The sequence below is a fragment of the Budorcas taxicolor genome, chromosome 7 (assembly GCF_023091745.1).
Source record: "Budorcas taxicolor isolate Tak-1 chromosome 7, Takin1.1, whole genome shotgun sequence".
Classification (NCBI taxonomy): Eukaryota; Metazoa; Chordata; class Mammalia; order Artiodactyla; family Bovidae; genus Budorcas; species Budorcas taxicolor.
In genome coordinates, this window is record NC_068916.1 from 36468665 (window position 1) to 36488431 (window position 19767).

Consider the following 19767-nt stretch of genomic DNA (forward strand, 5'->3'; position numbering starts at 1 on the left):
CCATGGGGTCACAAGGAGAAGGACGAGACAGCATACATGCACATAAGACCAACGTTACATTTGTCAAATATCCAATTCTTGCTTTACTGAAGCACCTAGTATATATTGCAGCATTGCCTCCTTTTGGCAAAATTGTACATAGAGTTCTGGAATATCTCTTAAAGACTTTTCCAAGAACTGAAGCAAAGCATTTATCAAAAACCTTGGACTTATAGTGTTTTCCAAAACACAGATATCTAAAGTAGAAACACTTCCCAAAATCCCACCAAAAAACTCAGTATCATAAAGGACAAATACAATGTATCATTCCAAAACAATATTTCTCATGTTTAGAAGATCCTGTTTTAAGGTGAATAACCTTTTCACTTCAAGTCAGTGACAGGGAGAGTTGAGGGAAGGGATGGATGAGGGAATTTGAGCCTTCAAAGGCAAACAGGGACCAGTTTATAAATGATACCTTTCATCTCCAGAGCTGTTAGCTGGAGGGCAACACCAAGTGTTTAGTCTGAAAAAGGAATTAAAATCACTCTGCAGAATAAAGTTGCAGAGTTAACTAACAGCATTAGATACTGTGCTTTCCAATACAACCTATGTTGTTTTTTTGGTTTTTAAACTATGCCCAATATGTATAAACACAAAAGAAAAACATTCACATTTTTAACATCTATCACTGCTGCCTACACAAAACACTAATTTTAGAATTAATGAACTGGCTTGTGTACACATACAATTATTTACTATTTACAATTCCTCGTTGAGAGCACACTACCCCTTCAACATCTGCGGCATGTTGCAGTCAGTGAAGCTTCCTTTTACCCAAAGAGCATTTCTACTTTCTTGGGCGTTGATATGCCTTTACTGCCACATGGAGAAAGTAAAGACAGCTCTTTTGGGGGTTGACAGTCTAAATAGCTGCCTATTCTCTTACTTGCCTACATTCAGCACCAATATAGAGAGTCATAAGAGTCAGAGAGATGTAAGTTTTTGAATCACCTTTATTTTTAATTAGACTAATATTGGTTCCTGTTTTCTAGGTTTTCAAGGCAGGTGGGATTCACCTTTGAATTACAAAGATTCACCCATCCCAGGCCCTGGCTGTTTGGACTGACCACAGATTCACATGCAAGAGCTGGGTCTTCACATTTAGAACTTAGAGCATGGAGGCTCAGAGAAGAATGTGTGCATCCTGGCACCAGTTGGCTCCCAAAGAAAGAACAGAAAAAGAGACTGCACACAGTGAGATCAACTTATCCTTAAGTCCTCAGTCAGATAAGTCACTTCTTCTGAGAAGTCAGTCAGTAGCTCAAAGAGCTGAGCCCATTCCAGAAAACGGCAGGAACTCAAGGGGAAAAAACTCCCCCAATGCAAATGCCTTTCCCCACCTAAAATGCAACTGAAAAAAGCATGCTAAACTGAAGCTCAATAGTCTGAAACAATGAATTTGCCTTGGTAAGGTCCTAATTTAATGTGAAGAAGTGACCTAAATATCTGGAAAGATAAGCTCATTAATTTCTAACATTAAGCCATATTTCCATTAGCATGGATCCTTTGATATTAGCCTTATCTACATGTGAATAAAAAAAACTAGTGTAGAGGATTAAAATTTTCAGACAGTTGATATCATTATTATACTCTGAAAAAGCAACACACACATGTGCATGCACACACACACACACACAAAGTGTTGCATTACTCAGCCCATTGCATATGTATTAATGTTTAAATAAACCTTTCCAAGCATCCCACCCTTTCTATATTATAGCAAAACTTGCTTTGTTTAAATGGAGCTTATCTTGTCCCTAGAATATCCACTATGCATTACCATCTTATGTGCAAAGGTCATGGAGTCTCCTTTAAGCTATGCTAATATTTTTGTGCCTAATTTTCTACTGATAAAACAAATGTTTAGATGACTTACATTTAATAAGAGTTGCAGAATAAAAATGCTTACAACCTTGAAAAATTCTCCTTGTCTTTGATTTCCAAATACTTTGGTTTAGCCAAAAACTTGGCATACAAAGGAAATGTGACATAAAGAAGGAAGTGGCTTATGAGTTTTAACTAGTATCACATTAACACAGAACAAATAACCCAACTACAGCACAACTCCACTGTCACACTCCTTCAGACATGTTATAACCAAAGCAAACTTGTGTCAGATGGGAGATGAAGCTGATCAGAAAGAGCAATTCACTCTTCCCTTGTATTATGTGCAGTTGGAAAATAAACACATCATGCAGGTGCTGTGGATACAAGATACATAACTGAGGGACTTAAAGGTATACATGAATTACCAAGAAGGTCAGCTAAGACAAAGTTATCTATAAATATTTGCCACAGGAGATACAGGCATACTGTGGTTCTCCTTGTTCAATGTACAGATGGAGGTTTCTGAGAGAAAGAAATTACCTAAGGTCAGAGACACCATGGAAAACAACCTTGGAAGAAAGAGCAATAAAGAATAAGATTTGGATCAACAGACAGGCATATTGCAGTAACCCAACTGGGAGAGCAGAGAAGTCTGTGTGCTGAAGAGTGGGACAGAGATGAACTTGGGATCTTGGTCTGGCCTCCCCACAAAGCACAGCTTAGGAAACAGGCTACCTAGCCTAGGAAATAGGAGTAAGGAATTAAGAGTGAAGCAGGCAAGGCGGAAGAGCCAACATGAGGATATATTTTGTAACTGGTGCCACTACATGCAACCAATCGCTCCAAAATTGGGAATATTTCCCCCACAGACCCAACTTTATTTCAGAACCAGCTGAGAATGGATGGAGAAAGGAGGGAAAGTGGGAAATTTTTCATAAAGGATTCCAAATGCCACTGCTCCAAACGCCTCTCCCTGTGACATTGACCTCTACATATTTTCAAGTTAAAAGTATGGGAGTGTGGCCACCCAACGGGCTGTCACTGTAGCACTGACTATAAAGCCCCAGGGCAACTACCTTCACTACGAAGTTCAATTTTAGAGCTCTTACTCCATGAAAATATGAGCATGAATTAGCAATGGAGCTGGGAGAAGAAGATTGGAAATAGAATGCATGTTGGCATGCTTTTATAATTGATTCAGCTGAGAAGGTCACACAGATGAGGATCGAGGCTGTGACAATGGGATTGATCTAGGTGCTGGGTGAGGAGTCAGGGTACCTGGGTCCTGGTCTACTCCATATTCTGCCACTGACTCACTTTCTGACCTCAAACATGTGATATCACTTATCTGGTCTCAGTTTTCTTGCCTACAGAATGAGATCAGTGAACCTGCTTAGCTTGTCTCATTAAGTTATGAGACTCAAAACATCACATATTCACAAAATGTGCGAGGTCATTATTATCACCAGAAGATATGAACAAGGGCAGTAGTGCTGTTTTTTACTGTAACATCACATCATCTCAGCTTAGATTTGAAGTCAAACACCAACAAGAATCTTATAGGTTCTTATGCTCAGTTTTGTGTACACAGAGTCTGCTTATTGAAATAAACACAGTTGAGATAATCACCTTATTAGAAATTCCAGAAATTAAAACAAAAATTCACTGCACTGAAGGAACAAAACTGTCCTCAATGGAACTCTCCAGATTGCTTAAAATAAACCAATTCCCTAACTTCTAAGTTCTCAATCACAATTTGCTTCATAAGCACAAAAGGTCCTCATCTCTATAACTTGCAGAAATTTAGTAACCATCGCTTTGTCTCCACTAGCAAAGCTAAATTCTTCAAAACAAGATAATTATTTAGATAATAAAATCCTAAAATCCCATTCATCTTAATGTTAGGAAAAAATATGGTCCTTTTACCTAGATTATCAAGATAATTACTTCAATGTGCACTTAAGCAAGCACAGATCTCCCTGTATTTATCTCTATTATCTACCTCAAATCACTAGGGCCATTCTGGCTCAGCTCCATCATTAAACCACCACTACATCCCTTCTTCACATCCCACTTTTATCTCAGTTCATCTCAAGGCATAGGAAACAGCAAGGACAGTAAGTGGCATTTCCAAGTAATCAGTAATACCGGTACTTTCTTTCTCTGCTTTTAGCATCTAATAGATAAAGAGGTTGGTCTCTGTAAAGAAAATAGAACAAAGTCCTCAATGAGGACTTCTAATAACTGAGACATTTTCAGTTACGGCTCGTCCATAAACCAAATAATTTCTGTTCTAGTTCCATTCTTCCACTAATTGATTGTGACCTTGGGCAAATAACTTGCCTGAGCCCAAGTTTCAGCAATTATTATTAAACAGATTAGACTGGATGTTCTTCAAGTTATTTTCAAGCTGTAGTAGTCAATGGTGATTCAAATAGCAGTACAAAATTACTTTCCCATGAATATGACCTGTTGTAATTTAGGTTTAACAGAGTTTAACTAGTTAAATGTAATATTAGCAAGTATTATGGAAGTAGCAGCCACCATAACTAAAGCAAACATGTATGCATGCTCAGTTATTCTTTTTGTGACCCCCATGGACTCTAGCCTACCATGCTATTCTGTCCATAGAGTTTACCAGGCCAGAATCCCGGAATGGATTGCCATTTCCTACTCCAGGAGACCTTCTAAACTCAGGGAAGGGACCTGCATCTTGTGTGTCTCCTGCACTGGCAGGCGAATTCTTTACTGCTACACCAACTGGGATGCCCATAACTAAAACATGATAAACTATAAAACTCGCTGCAGTTGGCTGTTAAATTCATATATGCCTGAGTCCAATATATTCAATTGTAGGAACAAATATTTGTGAGGAAAACAGAACAACTAATACTACAAAAATCAGATGTGGTCAAGTACCTGGTCCCATTTTTCAGTGCAAAGTAATCTCTGATACAAGCAGGAATATACAGCCTTGGCTTGCTTCCTGTAGTGCAAATGAAAGTGAACGTTGCTCAGTCATGTCTGACTCTTTGAGATCCCATGGCTATAGAGTCCATGGAATTCTCTAGGCAAGAATACTGGAGTGGGTAGCCATTCCCTTCTCAGGGGATTCCTCCAGCCCACAATAGTAGAGTGAATAGCCTATCCTTTCTACAGTGGATCTTCCCAACCCAGGAGTTGAACTGGAGTCTCCTGCACTGCAGGCAGATTCTTTACCTGCTGAACTACCAGGGAAGCCCTGTTGCCTAAAATTACCTCCAATTCTTACAATTCTATTTTCCTTCTGGTCAGTTAAGATGCTCAGACATGAGCAACTCTTTGTGACTGCATGGACTGCAGCATGCCAGGCTTCCCTGTCCATCACCAACTCCCAGAGCTTGCACAAATTCATATGCATCGAATCAGTGATTCCATCCAACCAACTTATCCTCTGTCATCCCCTTATCCTTCTGGTACTGGCTGGTCAAAGCCAACCTTTTGATTCTCTTATTGAAATGGACCTCCACTTAAGTGCTTCAGTTCAGTTCAGTTGCTCAGTTGTATCCAACTCTTTGCGACTCCATGGACTGCAGCATACCAGGTCTCCCTGTCCATCACCAACTCCCAGAGCCTACTCAAACTCAGGTCCATCGCATCGGTGAGGCCATCTGAACAGCTCATGCTCTGTTGTCCACTTCCCCTTCCACCTTCAAACTTTCCCAGTATCAGGGTCTTTTCCTGTGGGTCGGTTCTTCACATCAGGTGGCCAAAGTATTGGAGTTTCAGCTTTAGCATCAGTCCTTAAAATGAATATTTAGGACTGATCTCCTTTATGATTGACTGGTTGGATTTCCTTGCAGACTTTCAAGAGTCTTCTCCAACACCACAGTTCAAAAGCATCAATTCTTCGGTGCTCAGCTTTCTTTATAGTCCATATCTCACATCAACACATGACTACTGGAAAAACCATAGCTTTGATTAGATAGACCCTTGTTGGTAAAATAATGTCTCTGCTTTTTAATATGCTGTCTAGGTTGGTTATAGCTCTTCTTTCAAGGAGCAAGCATCTTTTAATTTCATGGTTGCAGTCACCAACTGCAGCGACTTTGGAAGTGAAGTGAAAATCACTGTCGTGTCCAACTCTTTGCGATCCCATGGACTATACAGTCCATGAAATTCTCCAGGCCAGAATACTGGAGTGGGTAGCCTTTCCCTTCTCCAGGGGATCTTCCCAACACAGGGATTGAACTCAGGTCTCCTGCATGGATTCTTTACCAGCTGAGCCACAAGGGAAGCCTTGCAATGATTTCAGAGCCCCCGCCAAAAAAGTCTCTCACTATTGCCATTGTTTCCCCGTCTATTTGCCATAAAGTCATGGGACCAGATGCCATGATCTTAGTTTTCTAAATGTTGAGTTTTAAGCCAACTTTTTCACTCTCCTCTTTCACTTTCATCAAAAGGCTCTCTAGTTATTTCTGCCATAAGGGTTGTGTTGTGTGTGTATCTGAGGTTATTGATATTTCTCCTGGCAATCTTGATTCCAGCTTGTGCTTCATCCAGCCTGGTATTTTGCATGATGTACTCTGCATATAAGTAAAATAAGCAGGGTGACAATATACAGCCTTGACATACTCTTACCCTGATCTGGAACCAGTCTGCTGTTCCGTGTCCAGTTCTAACTGTTGCTTCTTGACCTGCATATAGATTTCTCAGGAGGCAGGTAAGGTGGTCTGATATTCCTGTCTCTTTCAGAATTTTCCACAGTTTGTTGTGATCCACAGAGTCAAAGGCTTTGGTGTAGTCAATAAAGCAGAAGTAGGCATTTTCCTGGAACTCTCGTGATTTTTTCATGATCTAACAGATGTTGGCAACTTGATCTCTGGTTCCTCTGGCCTTTTCTGGCCTTTGCTGACATTTTCTAAATCCAGCTTGAATATCTAGAAGTTCATAGTTCATGTACTGTTGAAGCCTGGGTTCGAGGATTTTGAGCATTATCTTGCTAGTGTATGAGATGAGTGTAATTGTGCAGTAGTTTGAGCCTTCTTTGGCATTGCCTTTCTTTGGAATTGGAATGAAAACTGACCATTTCCAGTCCTGGGACCACTGCTGAGTTTTCCAAATTTGCTGGCATATTGAGTGCAGCACTTTCACAGCATCATCTTTTAGAATTTAAAAGCTCAACTGGAATTCCATCACCTCCACTAGCTTTGCTCATAGTGCTGTTTCCTAAGGCCCACCTGACTTCGCATTCCAGGATGTCCGACTCTAGGTGAGTGATCACACCATCGTGCTTAGCTGGATTATGAAGATCTTTTTTCTATAGTTCTTCTGTGTATTCTTGCCATCTGTTCTCAATATCTTCTGCTTCTGTTAGGTCCATACCATTTCTGTCATTTAGTGTGTCTATCTTTGCATGAAATGTTCCCTTGGCATCCTAGCTTTCTTGAAGAAATCTCTGGTTTTTGCCATTCTATTGTTTTCCTCTATTTCTTTGCATTGATCATTGAGCAAGGCTTTCTTATGTCTCCTTGCTGTTCTTTGGAACTCTGCATTCGAATGGTTATATCATTCCTTTTCTCCTTTGCCTTTTGCTTCTCTTCTTAGGGACAGGTCTTTAGATAACTGTGTATTTTCAGGAACTGATTTCATGACCCCAATCCTTGTATCTCCTCAAATATAGAAAAGCATTGAATCCTTTCGTGATGACATCAGATCCTCCTGACTAGCAGGAAACCTTCTGTAAAATGAGTCCTTAATGGTACTGAACTCCCCCTTCACCAAAACCTACATAGTGAACATCTCCCACTGCAGTCTTTGGAGCAGTCTCTCAGAGCTACATGAGGTACTGTCTCCCAGGCTGCAGTCCTCATTCTGCCGCAAATAAAACTTAACACAACTCTCAAGTTGTACATATTTTTTAGTCAACAAAACACACAGAGTAGAAAGGTAAAATGTGTTTTTAAGTCCAGAAGAAAGTTGAGACAATGAAAAACTAAGGTTAGTATATGTGAAGGTACCAGGAAATTGGTCAACATTTATGCCATAAAATCTTATGCAGATAGTAGAGAGATTTCACACTTCTCACTTTCTTTCTACTAGTCAGCAGGTAGATGAAAACATGGTGAGTGATGTAACTTACAACTTTTGTGAGATAAAGATTTATTTAGCTTTATCTTGATACCAATTTCTGTGGAGAGGCACAGAGCAATCTGTCCCCTAGATCCCTATGAAAAAGATACTCTGTTATGTGGTGAACCAGCAAGTTCATTCCTACAGGAAACACATCTGTTACAGAGCCCAGTGTGTTGTTTCTGATCACATCTTTCAATACAAGCTAATGGCAAGTCAGAGGGGCAACATAATGAAATTGACAACACACACATGTTAATAGAACGTGGTCATCTGTTACCAAAGGTAGATTTTACATTATTGAGAATATTTTGTCTTTCAGCCAGGTTTTCAATAGCTGTTAAATGACACTGTACTTTAGAAGATGTGGTCACATATGCACCTGATTTACAGGGTGATTGTTTAGTGAGCAAACTTGTCAAGCCAGGAATAGAACTGCCTTTCTTTTATCAAAACTGAAGAGATTAACCTGGGATAACTGCCTGCAAGGAAAACCAAGCCCGGAATGCTCTAAGTGTACTTACTGGAGACCCCATGGGCAAGGTGAAAGGTCTCCCTGGGAAGAGTGGTTACCGCAACAGAGGTCAGGGAAGATAAGAGCCCTGAATTCTACGACACAAAACAGAACTGCAATTTAAGTCTGCGAACATTTTAAAGCAACTAAGACCGAATCTCTAGAAAGCATTCAGTTTAAGTTTAGACCTTTGTGCAATATAACCTCCTGATATGCCCTAGAAAGATGAAACTGTTGCAAGTTGGATTCCTAGGCATCAACTGGACAGAGATGACCTCATCATAGGTAGTATTAATATTTATACAACAGCTTGGAAGTAAAGTCCTCTTGAAACCAACATGACATCTTAGTTTTAGAAGGGTTGATATGTGATCCTTTCTACTAAGAAGGCTGTTTCTAGTCTGGTATTAAAACCTTGCCATCTGCCTGCAAGAAAATGCTTAGCTTCTCTTATTTTGGGGGAAATGTATGGGTTGTGGGTGGTGGGTGTGGGTGGCAGTATATTTTTAATACATATTCAATTGTTTATTCATTTGTTATCTGGCAACTCTCCACATTCTAAGGTTCTTAATTTCCTCTTTCACCTCTACATTCCCTACCACTAAAACAGGTAGGCACTTAGAAAACAGTTGGCAAATACTTATTGAATGATAAATGCATGTCCAAATAAGATATTCATAATTTACTCCACTGAAAAGAGTTATTATTACATAACAGAACAGATCTCACCTTTCTAGCTTAATGGTACAGCTTTAAAAATCCCTTGATAAGCATGCATATATTCCTTGGCTTCCACTTAGAAATTGCAATCTATTTAGTTTCTGGTGGGGTTCTAATGTCTGCCTTTTAACAGTAATCCCAGGTAATACGGATTCAAGAGATTCAGGAATTAAAATTCGAAAAACACTGCAGGAGATGTTCATATAAGTTTTCCATGAACACCATTAACCCAAGTTTTTGGCCCACATTCATTTCTATTCATGATCAAGAACTACAGGGGTCAAAGAAGCTTTAAAGAATCATGTTACTATTAACAATTACTTCTCAAGTTAGTACAGTATAAAATAGAGATCAATAATGCTGTACCAGTGTCAAAAATCTATGTTTCCTTTGAAAAAATTTGCCTGAAAAAAACGCAGGGTTATAACTTATCAAGCAAAGCATTTTAGAAAGAATAGATGTCAAACTAGTAAGTGTGTAATCTGGGATAAATAAAGGGTATACCTATCTTAAAAAGAGGCTTGATCACATTCTGAATTTACAAGCAAGTATTATGATAGCCCAGCAGAAAGGATCCACAAATTTCAGAGCATTAGGAGAAGTTTCAGCTAAATCCAAAGGCCTTACACAGATGTATTGTTCCCAAGACTTTTTGTTTTGGCTTGCATTTTAATTTAATACTCAAATATTCTCTGGGGTTATCTAATGGTTCTAATGTAAACACTGTTAGAGAAGTAACTGAAACTCCTTTAATTTTAGGTGCCAGATACAACAATACTGGCAATGCTAGTTACGGGTGGGCGCTTATTAGAAGACTATGAACGTCTCTGGAAAAAACTCTGAGGCAATGCATTTTCCTGTTTAACAATTAAGTGAAATTAAATTCTATGCTTGGTGACATCAAGTAAGTGTTGAGTTTATGTTTTAGTCACTCACTCGTGGCCAACACTTTTGTATCCCCATTGACTGTAGCTCACCAGGCTCCTCTGTTCATGAGATTTCCCTGGCAAAAATACTAGAGCACGTTGCCATTTCTTTCTCCAGGGGGCTTTCTGAACCAGGGATCAAACCCACGTCTCCTGTTTGGCAGGAGAATGCTTTACCACCGAGCCACCTGCGAAGCCCATTGAGCTTCTATTAAATATCAAAAACTGGTTGGTGATTCAGATCAAAAAGAGAATCAACTCACTATTATATTTAAAATGATAACCAACAAGGACCTACTGTATAGCACATGGAACTCTGTTTAATGTTATGTGGCAGCCCGGATGGGACAGGAGTTTGGCAGAGAATGGATGCCTGTATATGTATTGGTGAATCCCTTCACTCTTTATTTGAAACTATCAAAACATCTTTAATTGGCTATGGTTTAGTCGCTGAGTCATGTTCAACTCTTTGGAGCTCCCTGGACTGTAGCCTGCCAGGCTCCTCTGTCCAAGGGATTTTCCAGGCAAGAATACTGGAGTGAGTTGTCATTTCCTTCTCCATAAGTGGCGATACCCCAGTACAAACTAAAAAGGTAATAAATAAATAAATAAAGCTCAACTCCAATTTAAAAAAAAAAAGTTAAGTCAACTCAAGTGTCCACTTTCAAAAGCTCACATTCTGTAACTCAGTTATAATTACAACATAATATAGGCACAGAGTGCCTAAGGCACTGTTCAACTACCTATCCAAGAATGGCACTATCTCAGGCTCAAAGAAAAGAATGTCATAAAATAACCCTGCTGCTGCTGCTGCTGCTAAGTCGCTTCAATCGTGTCGACTGTGCGACCCTATGGACGGCAGCCCACCAGGCTCCCCCATCCCTGGGATTCTCCAGGCAAGAATACTGGAGTGGGTTGCCATGTCCTTCTCCAATGCATGAAAATGAAAAGTGAAAGGTCAAGTCACTCAGTCGTGTCCGACTCTCAGCGACCCCATGGACTGCAGCCCACCAGGCTCCTCCATCCATGGGATTTTCCAGGCAAGAGTACTGGAGTGGGGTGCCATTGCCTTCTCTAAAATAACCCTAGAACAGGTGATACTGCAATTAAGTCTTAAAGGGAGAATAAGTGTTAGATAGTTGGGGTTGGGGGAGACAACACAAGGTATTCCAGCCAGGGACAGATGAACAGAGGAGGGAACAGCAGGGAAGATTCCTGGACTTACATCGATATTACATTATTGGAGAATTACATAAGAGTAGTCAAGTGATGAGACACGAGGCTGGAAAGTCATAAAGGAACCAGATCATGGTGTATCTTTATCCTGTATAATAAGCTTTTGAAATGTTAGTATCAGGCATTGGAATTCTCATAGAACAGGGAATCACTGCAAGGACAATGTATTAGGAACCTATTTCAATTAGGAAAGTACAAACTATCATGAACACTCTTTTCAGTTAGGAATTTTGGTTCCCAAGAAAGGAAGATAAATAAGCCAGTAGATTTTATTGCTACAATGTGCAGTTATATCAGAAAAAAAAAAACCTGATCCTTAATAGAATAAGACAGAATTATGAAGTGTGATAATCACCCTTGGTTCTCATTTCTAGTCTTTCCTCTAGAGACAAATGTATATATCAGGAATAAACTGTCATTGTCCACCTATCTTCCAGGGATTCCCAGATCAAGTGGGAAAAAAAATCAGCAACCAATATTTAAAGTATTATAACTTTTTGGAAAATGATGGGGTCAACCTAGGAAAGAAGAATTATATTTTCATAGTCATTGGGGGAATTTTAGTTCTTTGAAATGTTCTAACAACAATATTTCAGAATTATTGGATCTTCTTGACTCTTCCATTCCTGTGTCTCTGTACCACATATTTTAGCAGCATTCTGTATTATTACTCTGCTCACTTCCCACCCTTTTTTCATCATGAGATGAGTATTCTATTCAAATTAGAACAACTAAAAGCATCTTAAATTGAATATCTTTCGATAGACCCATTCATTTTTAAATAAAATTAGCTGGGGACAACAATTAGAAAGGCAGTAGGTATGCATTAAAGGGTATTTGTCCTCCAGATTTATCTTTCACTCACGGATGACCTCATAATAAAAGGAAATTAGCATAATTTATATCAATAATTTGTTTCAATGATGTGTGAAGAAAATAATACCTCATGGTAAATTAAAGATGCCTTTACAACTGCATTTTATTAGCTTATTTACCCTTATTTATATTTAGAGCTATAAAGTCATATTAATAGAGTTGTGAAAATGGCCCATATGAAAATACCCTGATGGTACAAACATACACTTGTACCCCAAATGTACCCCACATGGCCCATAGTAATTGTGAAAATGGCCCACAGGAATGTACAGGATAGTACAGGAATGGTACTATATTAACTAATAGAAAGGCTCTGCTCAATTTGACTTTCCTGATTGCTGAAAAGCTGCTTCTAATGCTCTGGTCTCCAATCTTGAGGTCACCTAAGAGGAGTTGCTTTCTTTTGTGTAAACTGGTCAGTCACTTTGCCAAGCAGATTCATTTGATTTGTCTTTTAAAATGACCCTTTGACTTGTAATCAGTCACATTCTCTTCACGCTTTATTTCATTTTATTTTGCTGGTGAGCATTTCAGAATTTTTGTCATGAAGAGAGCTACATAAATATTAATGTATTGATAGTGTTATGGCTTTTCAAACCTATATTTTATGTCACAGGTTTTAAGAGCTACAGAATTTACTGACTGCGCAGAAAATAAAAGTATAAACAGACTTACTGAAATGCCCCAAATGCGATAAAATATATGAATTATTAATCCCCTGAAAGTTAGTGTGATTCTCTTTAAATGCCAAATTTTCTAAACTATTCTTGTGTATATCTATATGCCAGCAGGGTTAAAGTTTGAGACATCAAATAAACATAACAAGCTCTCTAATATTTGAAGTTTAAATTTAATTTAGAGGTAAACACTATGAAGTAAACAAAAGCATAAATTAGGACCTATCTAGAGTGACAAAAGGACTTAATGATATCAGTTAGTCTGGCTCTGTGCTCTTACTCTGAACCCTACAAAGGGGCATGAGATCAAAAGTCATCAGGATGAGAATTGTCTCATGATAAGCAATTTTGAAAATAAATGTTTCTGGATAAAAAATAAAATCACACTTCATGAGCACTCAATACAGCCCAAAATGTATAAAAGTAGCTCATCTGGAGATATTCTACCTGTTGTAGCAAGGAGGAAAAGTTAAGCGAAGAAAGATTCTGCACAACTGCTAGACTTAAATACCAAAGTTTTTATGTTTAATTGTATAAATCTGTATAAAACTGACTGTCCACTCAGTGCCTTATTATCCTGTAGTAATGGCAAATCCATAGAAAATAGAAATTAGATAAAGCAGTTATTTCATCTTCTAGAAGTTCTTATTGTCCAGTGTTGACAATAGGGATTGCACTGTACCAGGCACTGTAATAAATACAAAACAAGAATATGGGGCTTCTACTCTTAGTGAAATTAAAATAGTGTTCAGGGAGACAAGGCAGCCATGAAAATACACACGGAGGACAGAAACAAGTTAACATCTGCCTGCCAGGTCAGAGTACTGACTATATTGGCAAAATGGTGACTCATGAAATTTGTCTGGTACAGGGTCTTCACTTTGGTTGGATGGAGATTATATTAATGTGTTAATGAAGAATGAACTGGGTGATACACTTAATGGGAAAAATGCAGCATGGAGCAAGTCAGAAGACTAAAAAGTAGTGAGATACTTGAAATGCAGAAGTAACCCATCACACTTAAATGAAAGATTAAATAAGATTTTTGTTTTTGCCTCAATGGATGGACTACACATTAGTTTTGGAGGAGCAACATGCCAGTATTTCAATAACAGTTTCCTCCCTACCACTTTCATATCATGGTACTAATTATAGACTATGCCCTTTAATAATAAACTAATATATATCATCCCATGTAAGTATCACATCAATTCTATGAAAGAGAATTTTTTCCTCTTTTGACAGATAAAGGAACTGCATTTTATGAAAATGGCAAATGATGTAGCAACGAGACGGGTTAGAGGTGAAGAGACTTCATCCAAATTTTCCAAAAGCTTCTCTCAAAGTGTCTTTTGAAAATCATTAAATTCTTAATGTCAGACTTCTGCTTTGAAAATTGAAAGCCTTAGGCCTGAGGCCTCAAATCTCTTCCCAGCTCCCCCTTCCCCTTTGCTTCATTTTTACCCCTCCAAAAAAATAGAGTAGAAGAGAGAGCAATGGACCAAATCTTTATATGTGTAAGGCAGTCAAGTAAATATCAACCTCAGTGTTTCTGGAGAATGCAACTCAATGAATAAGTTAAAATTTTACAATAGAATTTGCAAACAGAGATGAGAACAAAACTTGCTGGAAATAAAGAAATAAACAAAATTGCTAACTGAAAAAGAGAAAATGAAAATTTAACGTAACAGGAAAAACAAGTATACAAAATGATTGACAAGACACATCTGGTTTGAATAACAGAAAATTTGCCTTTTATATTTTTAAAGCAGAAAAACATTAAGAAACTTCAAAAAGATGAAGTGAGAAGAGAGGGAGATGGGTAGTGTGGGGCTGCTGGTGTAATGAACTAGCTCGACCTTGTCCATAGCAGTGGTCTCAACAGTACTCAGAGGGAAAAATGCAGTTCTAAACAAAAACTGGTTTATACAGTTAGATATTCAAATGTAAAGAACACATTTTAAAAAAGGAACAATATTGGAAATCATGATCCCTGTTTGAAAACAATACAACAACATAATTGATTCAGACAAAGTGTAAATGGAAAAGATGTGGGAAAGTAAAGATTAGATATACACACACACATATATCTGAATACTAATTTATATGGAAAATAAAGAGTTTTTAAATGTTCTAAAATTTGATGGAAAATCACTTAAAAATCTGACAATAAAGAGGCATAAAATATCCTAACCTTATACAAAGACTCACTGGTTCAAAAACATAAAATTCACCTTATATGTCACACAAAACATGTAATGAAACAAGCTGCTTAAGAAAAGTTAAAAGCAAAAAGATGGGCAGATTTAGAGGAAACAAATGCTACTAGCAAGAAAGTTATAACAATAATATTGATTTCAAAGAAAGTTTAATACAGGACAAAAGCTTTTAAGGCAACAAGGAGAACAAACATGGGACTGTAACTTTAATAAATCTTTATACAACAAATAAAGTATCATAATACCTAAGTAGTGAAATGTAAAAAAATATGCAAAAAAAGCAATAGCAGGAAGATATTAATTCACATCAATAAAACTGAAAAATCTAGTAAACAAAATAAAAACTGTATAGTATTTTTAAAGATATGCATTTATTTATGCTTATATATTTTGACATTTGTTACATATCATTGATTAAATTTACCTCATTTGTATATGTATGTGTTTCAGATCAAATTCTATGCCTTCCAAGTAAAAGATATAAATTCTTTTCTAGTATCCATAAAGCATTTTTACACGACCGTATTTTTGGATATAATAGAAATGTTCTCCTACTTTCCAAAGTATAGGTAGTATACATGCTGTAATTATACTTCAATGTAAAAATTCTCTGTAATAATAATAAAAGGTTTAGCAAAAATAATCTGGCAAAATATACTCCAAACATTCCCCAGGTTAAAGAAGAAACCAAATCTAAACTGCAAAATTGCAAATGCATATCACATTATATATGATAAGGGTAATGTTATGCCCCAGAAGTTAATGTGTAACTGAACCAAACAAATTAAAATCAATCAATTAAAGATCTGAATCAAAAAGGTAGCCTTAAAATGACCTATAAAACAAAAATATATCCTGTAGAAGGAAGCTTATAAAGAAAATATCAAAAAATTATAAGAAATGGGAAAGATAGAATTAATACAGGAATACTTATTTAAAAATAGACATAATGGATCATGGAAAGCACTAAGAAAGAATAAAGGGAAAAACAAAAGCAAAAAAAAAATCAGTACGTTTGTGGCAATAAATAGGACACTAATGATAGCGCATGAAGAAATTAAAATAATCATGATGGATCTATTTTAAAATTTTGCATTAAAAATTTTAAGCCAAATTAATAAATTATTTTCTATGGAAACAACAATGTCACAATTGATCACTGAAGCATGTGAACAAAGCTTCAAAATAAGTGGTTTATCATAAAATTTGTTTAAGATTTCAATAATAAATAATTCTGACACTGTCATACTACAGAGAAAAAAGTATATCTTTCTTTGCTACTGAAGCCACATGAACTCTGGTATAATCTGTGACAAGTACACAATACTGACTAGTCTCAGAAATAAGTGTCAGTTTTAAAGGTAACATTTTTAAATATTGGAAAAACGGCAGTCAGTGGCATATAAGAATAACTCAGAATCATGAGTTCTTACAGAAATACAACAGTGACTAAGTAATGTCTACTAATGTAATATCCAACATTAATATGCCAAATGAAAACGAACACACAATCTTCTCAATAAGTGTCAGTCAGACATCTGTCAAAACTGAAATCCATTCCTGATTTAAAGGAAAAAAAAAAGGTCTAAATCCTTAGCAGGATACAAATGTCTATTTCAACCAAAGTTAACATGATTGTTCATGGTAAAAATGAAAATTCTCCTACTGAAGCCAAGGACAACAGCAACAAAAATAATAATGGTTAGTTCCCACTAACCTAGAAGTACTAATGTAGTGGGCACTTGCCATGTGTTTCAGTTTCCCAACACCTGATGAAGCAGAGCTGATATCACTCAGCAGAACTAGAGTCTGCTTCCCTAGTCCTTGTGGCCAACAGAAAAGAGATACATGACTCTGGCAAGAGTCTGCAATGCAAAAAAAAAAAAAAAAAAAAAAGCAAGGGGAGTGAAAAATCAAGCAAAGTGTGGGAAATAAAGCAGGCAGTGACGCAAACTAGCAATTCCAGGTTCAGAAGTACTGTGTTAAGTTCTGGTAGTATTGACAGTTTAAGCCATGGCATCAGGGCCATCACCAAAAAGATTGCTTTATTTTTTCTGGCAGTATTTTACAAGTCTTCCATTTAATCTATTGTCTAAATTATTTGTCTGAGTAAATAAACCAGTATCGGTTGCTAACCTAAGAACCCTGATTCATACAACTAGCTGACATCAACTGATGACAGAAAATGATCAAATAATGAATACTAAGCTGTAGGACAAAACCTTGAAAGATGAGTAATTGTCTACCTAATAATCTCAGGAGTCTACTACAAATATAAGGGGAAAATAGCAGAAATCAATAGAATTATTCATATTCATATAAACAAATTAACTATATAAGTGCTATAATAGAAAAGAATATTGCATTTTCAATGGTACTCACAAAGAAAAAATACATCACAGTGAAGTAAGCATGTATAAGACATATTATGGAAGAAACACTAAATGACATAAAATCATATTTAAGTATATGGAAAGATATAATGTGTCCTTGGTTAGGAAGATTGTGAAAGTACTAATTGACTCCAAACTACTATGTAATGAAATCTGATTACAGTTAAACAACAAAAGGTAACACGTTATCAAGCTCCTATTTGAGAAAAATATGGAAACATCTAAATTAATTCTGAGAAAAGACATATGAAAAACAAATAATCCTACTAGACAGTAAAATATATATGTATCTTAAAACTTTTAACATATTAACATTATTAAACCCAAATTGTATGAGTATATTAAAGCATTCTGGAACTCTATGAATAAAAAGTAATTGAATGGAGCAGGAAAGAGGTCACAATAAATTTTAATAAGTAGAGGATTTTGGTTACCCCTAAGGATGGTGGGCTGGAAAAAGCACAAGCTGGAATCAAGATTGCCAGGAGAAATATCAATAACCTCAGATATGCAGATGACACCACCCTTATGGCAGAAAGTGAAAAGGAACTAAAAAGCCTCTTGATGAAAGTGAAAGAGGAGAGTGAAAAAGTTGGCTTAAAGCTCAACATTCAGAAAACGAAGATCATGGCATCTGGTCCCATTACTTCATGGGAAATAGATGGGGAAACAGTGGAAAAGGTGTCAGACTTTATTTTGGGGGGCTCCAAAATCACTGGAGATGGTGACTGCAGCCATGAAATTAAAAGATGCTTACTCCTTGGAAGAAAAGTTATGACCAACGTAGATAGCATATTCAAAAGCAGAGACATTACTTTGCCAGCAAAGGTCTTTCTAGTCAAGGCTATGGTTTTTCCCGTGGTCATGTATGGATGTAAGAGTTGGACTGTGAAGAAGGCTGAGCACCAAAGAATTGATGCTTTTGAACTGTGGTGTTGGAGAAGACTCTTGAGAGTCCCTTGGACTGCAAGGAGATCCAACCAGTCCATTCTGAAGGAGATCAACCCTGGGATTTCTTTGCAAGGAATGATGCTGAAGCTGAAACTCCAGTACTTTGGTCACCTCATGCGAAAAGTTGACTCATTGGAAAAGACTCTGATGCTGGGAGGGATTGGGGGCAGGAGGAGAAGGGGACGACCGAGGATGAGATGGCTGGATGGCATCACTGACTCGATGGATGTGAGTCTGAGTGAACTCCGGGAGTTGGTGATGGCCAGGGAGGCCTGGCATGCTGCTATTCATGGGGTCGCAGAGTCGGACACGACTGAGCGACTGAAATGAAATGAACTGAACTGAACTGAAGGATGGTGTTACAAACCAGTGGGAAAAAGATGAGGTCATGCTGGATTACTGTGGGTCCTAATCCATGACTGGTGCCCTTAAAGGAGCGAAAACAAATACACAGAAACAAGCGACAGTGTCACGGAGGATGGAGTCAGAGACGGCAGGATGTTTCCATAAGCAAAGAACGTCGACTCTTTTTCTTTTAAACTAATTTCATAGAGACAGAGAAAGTTCAGTGAAATGAGAACACAGACGAATTTGTTTCAAATGAAAGACCACAACAAAGTATCAGGAAAAATAACTAATGAAACAAAATAATTCACCAGATAAAAGTTAAAGCATTAGCAGTAAGAAAGCTAACTGAATGAAAGCAAATAATAGATGAATGCAGTGATGATTCTAACAAAGACTCAGAAAGGATAAAAAAAGAACCACTCAAAACTGAAGAATACAGAAACTAAAATGAAAGAGAAAACAAACACTCTAGAAGGAATGAACAGCTGCTAGGTGATGCAGAAGCAAGCATAAGTGATCTGGAAGATAGAATAAAGAACATTTCCCAATCAGAACAGCAAAAGGAAAACAAGTTTGTTGTTTTTTTAATGAGAAGAGTTTAAGGGACTTCTCCCACAATCAAAAGTATCAATATTCATATTATAGGGTTCATGGAAGCAGAAGAAAAAGAGATAAAGGGAGTGAAAATGCATTTGATGAAATTACGGCTAAAAATTTCCCAAACTTAATAAGAAAAACGATATTCAGGGACAGGAAATACAGAGGGTTCCAAACAAGATGAACGCAAACAGACTCATATCAAGACATATGAAGGCAAAACGACAAAAGTTAGAGAATGTAAAAGCAGCGTGAGAAAAACAGACTCACAAACAGGGGAATCAGCTATAAGCTGATTTCTCTGCAGAAACTTTGCAGGCCAAAGGGAGT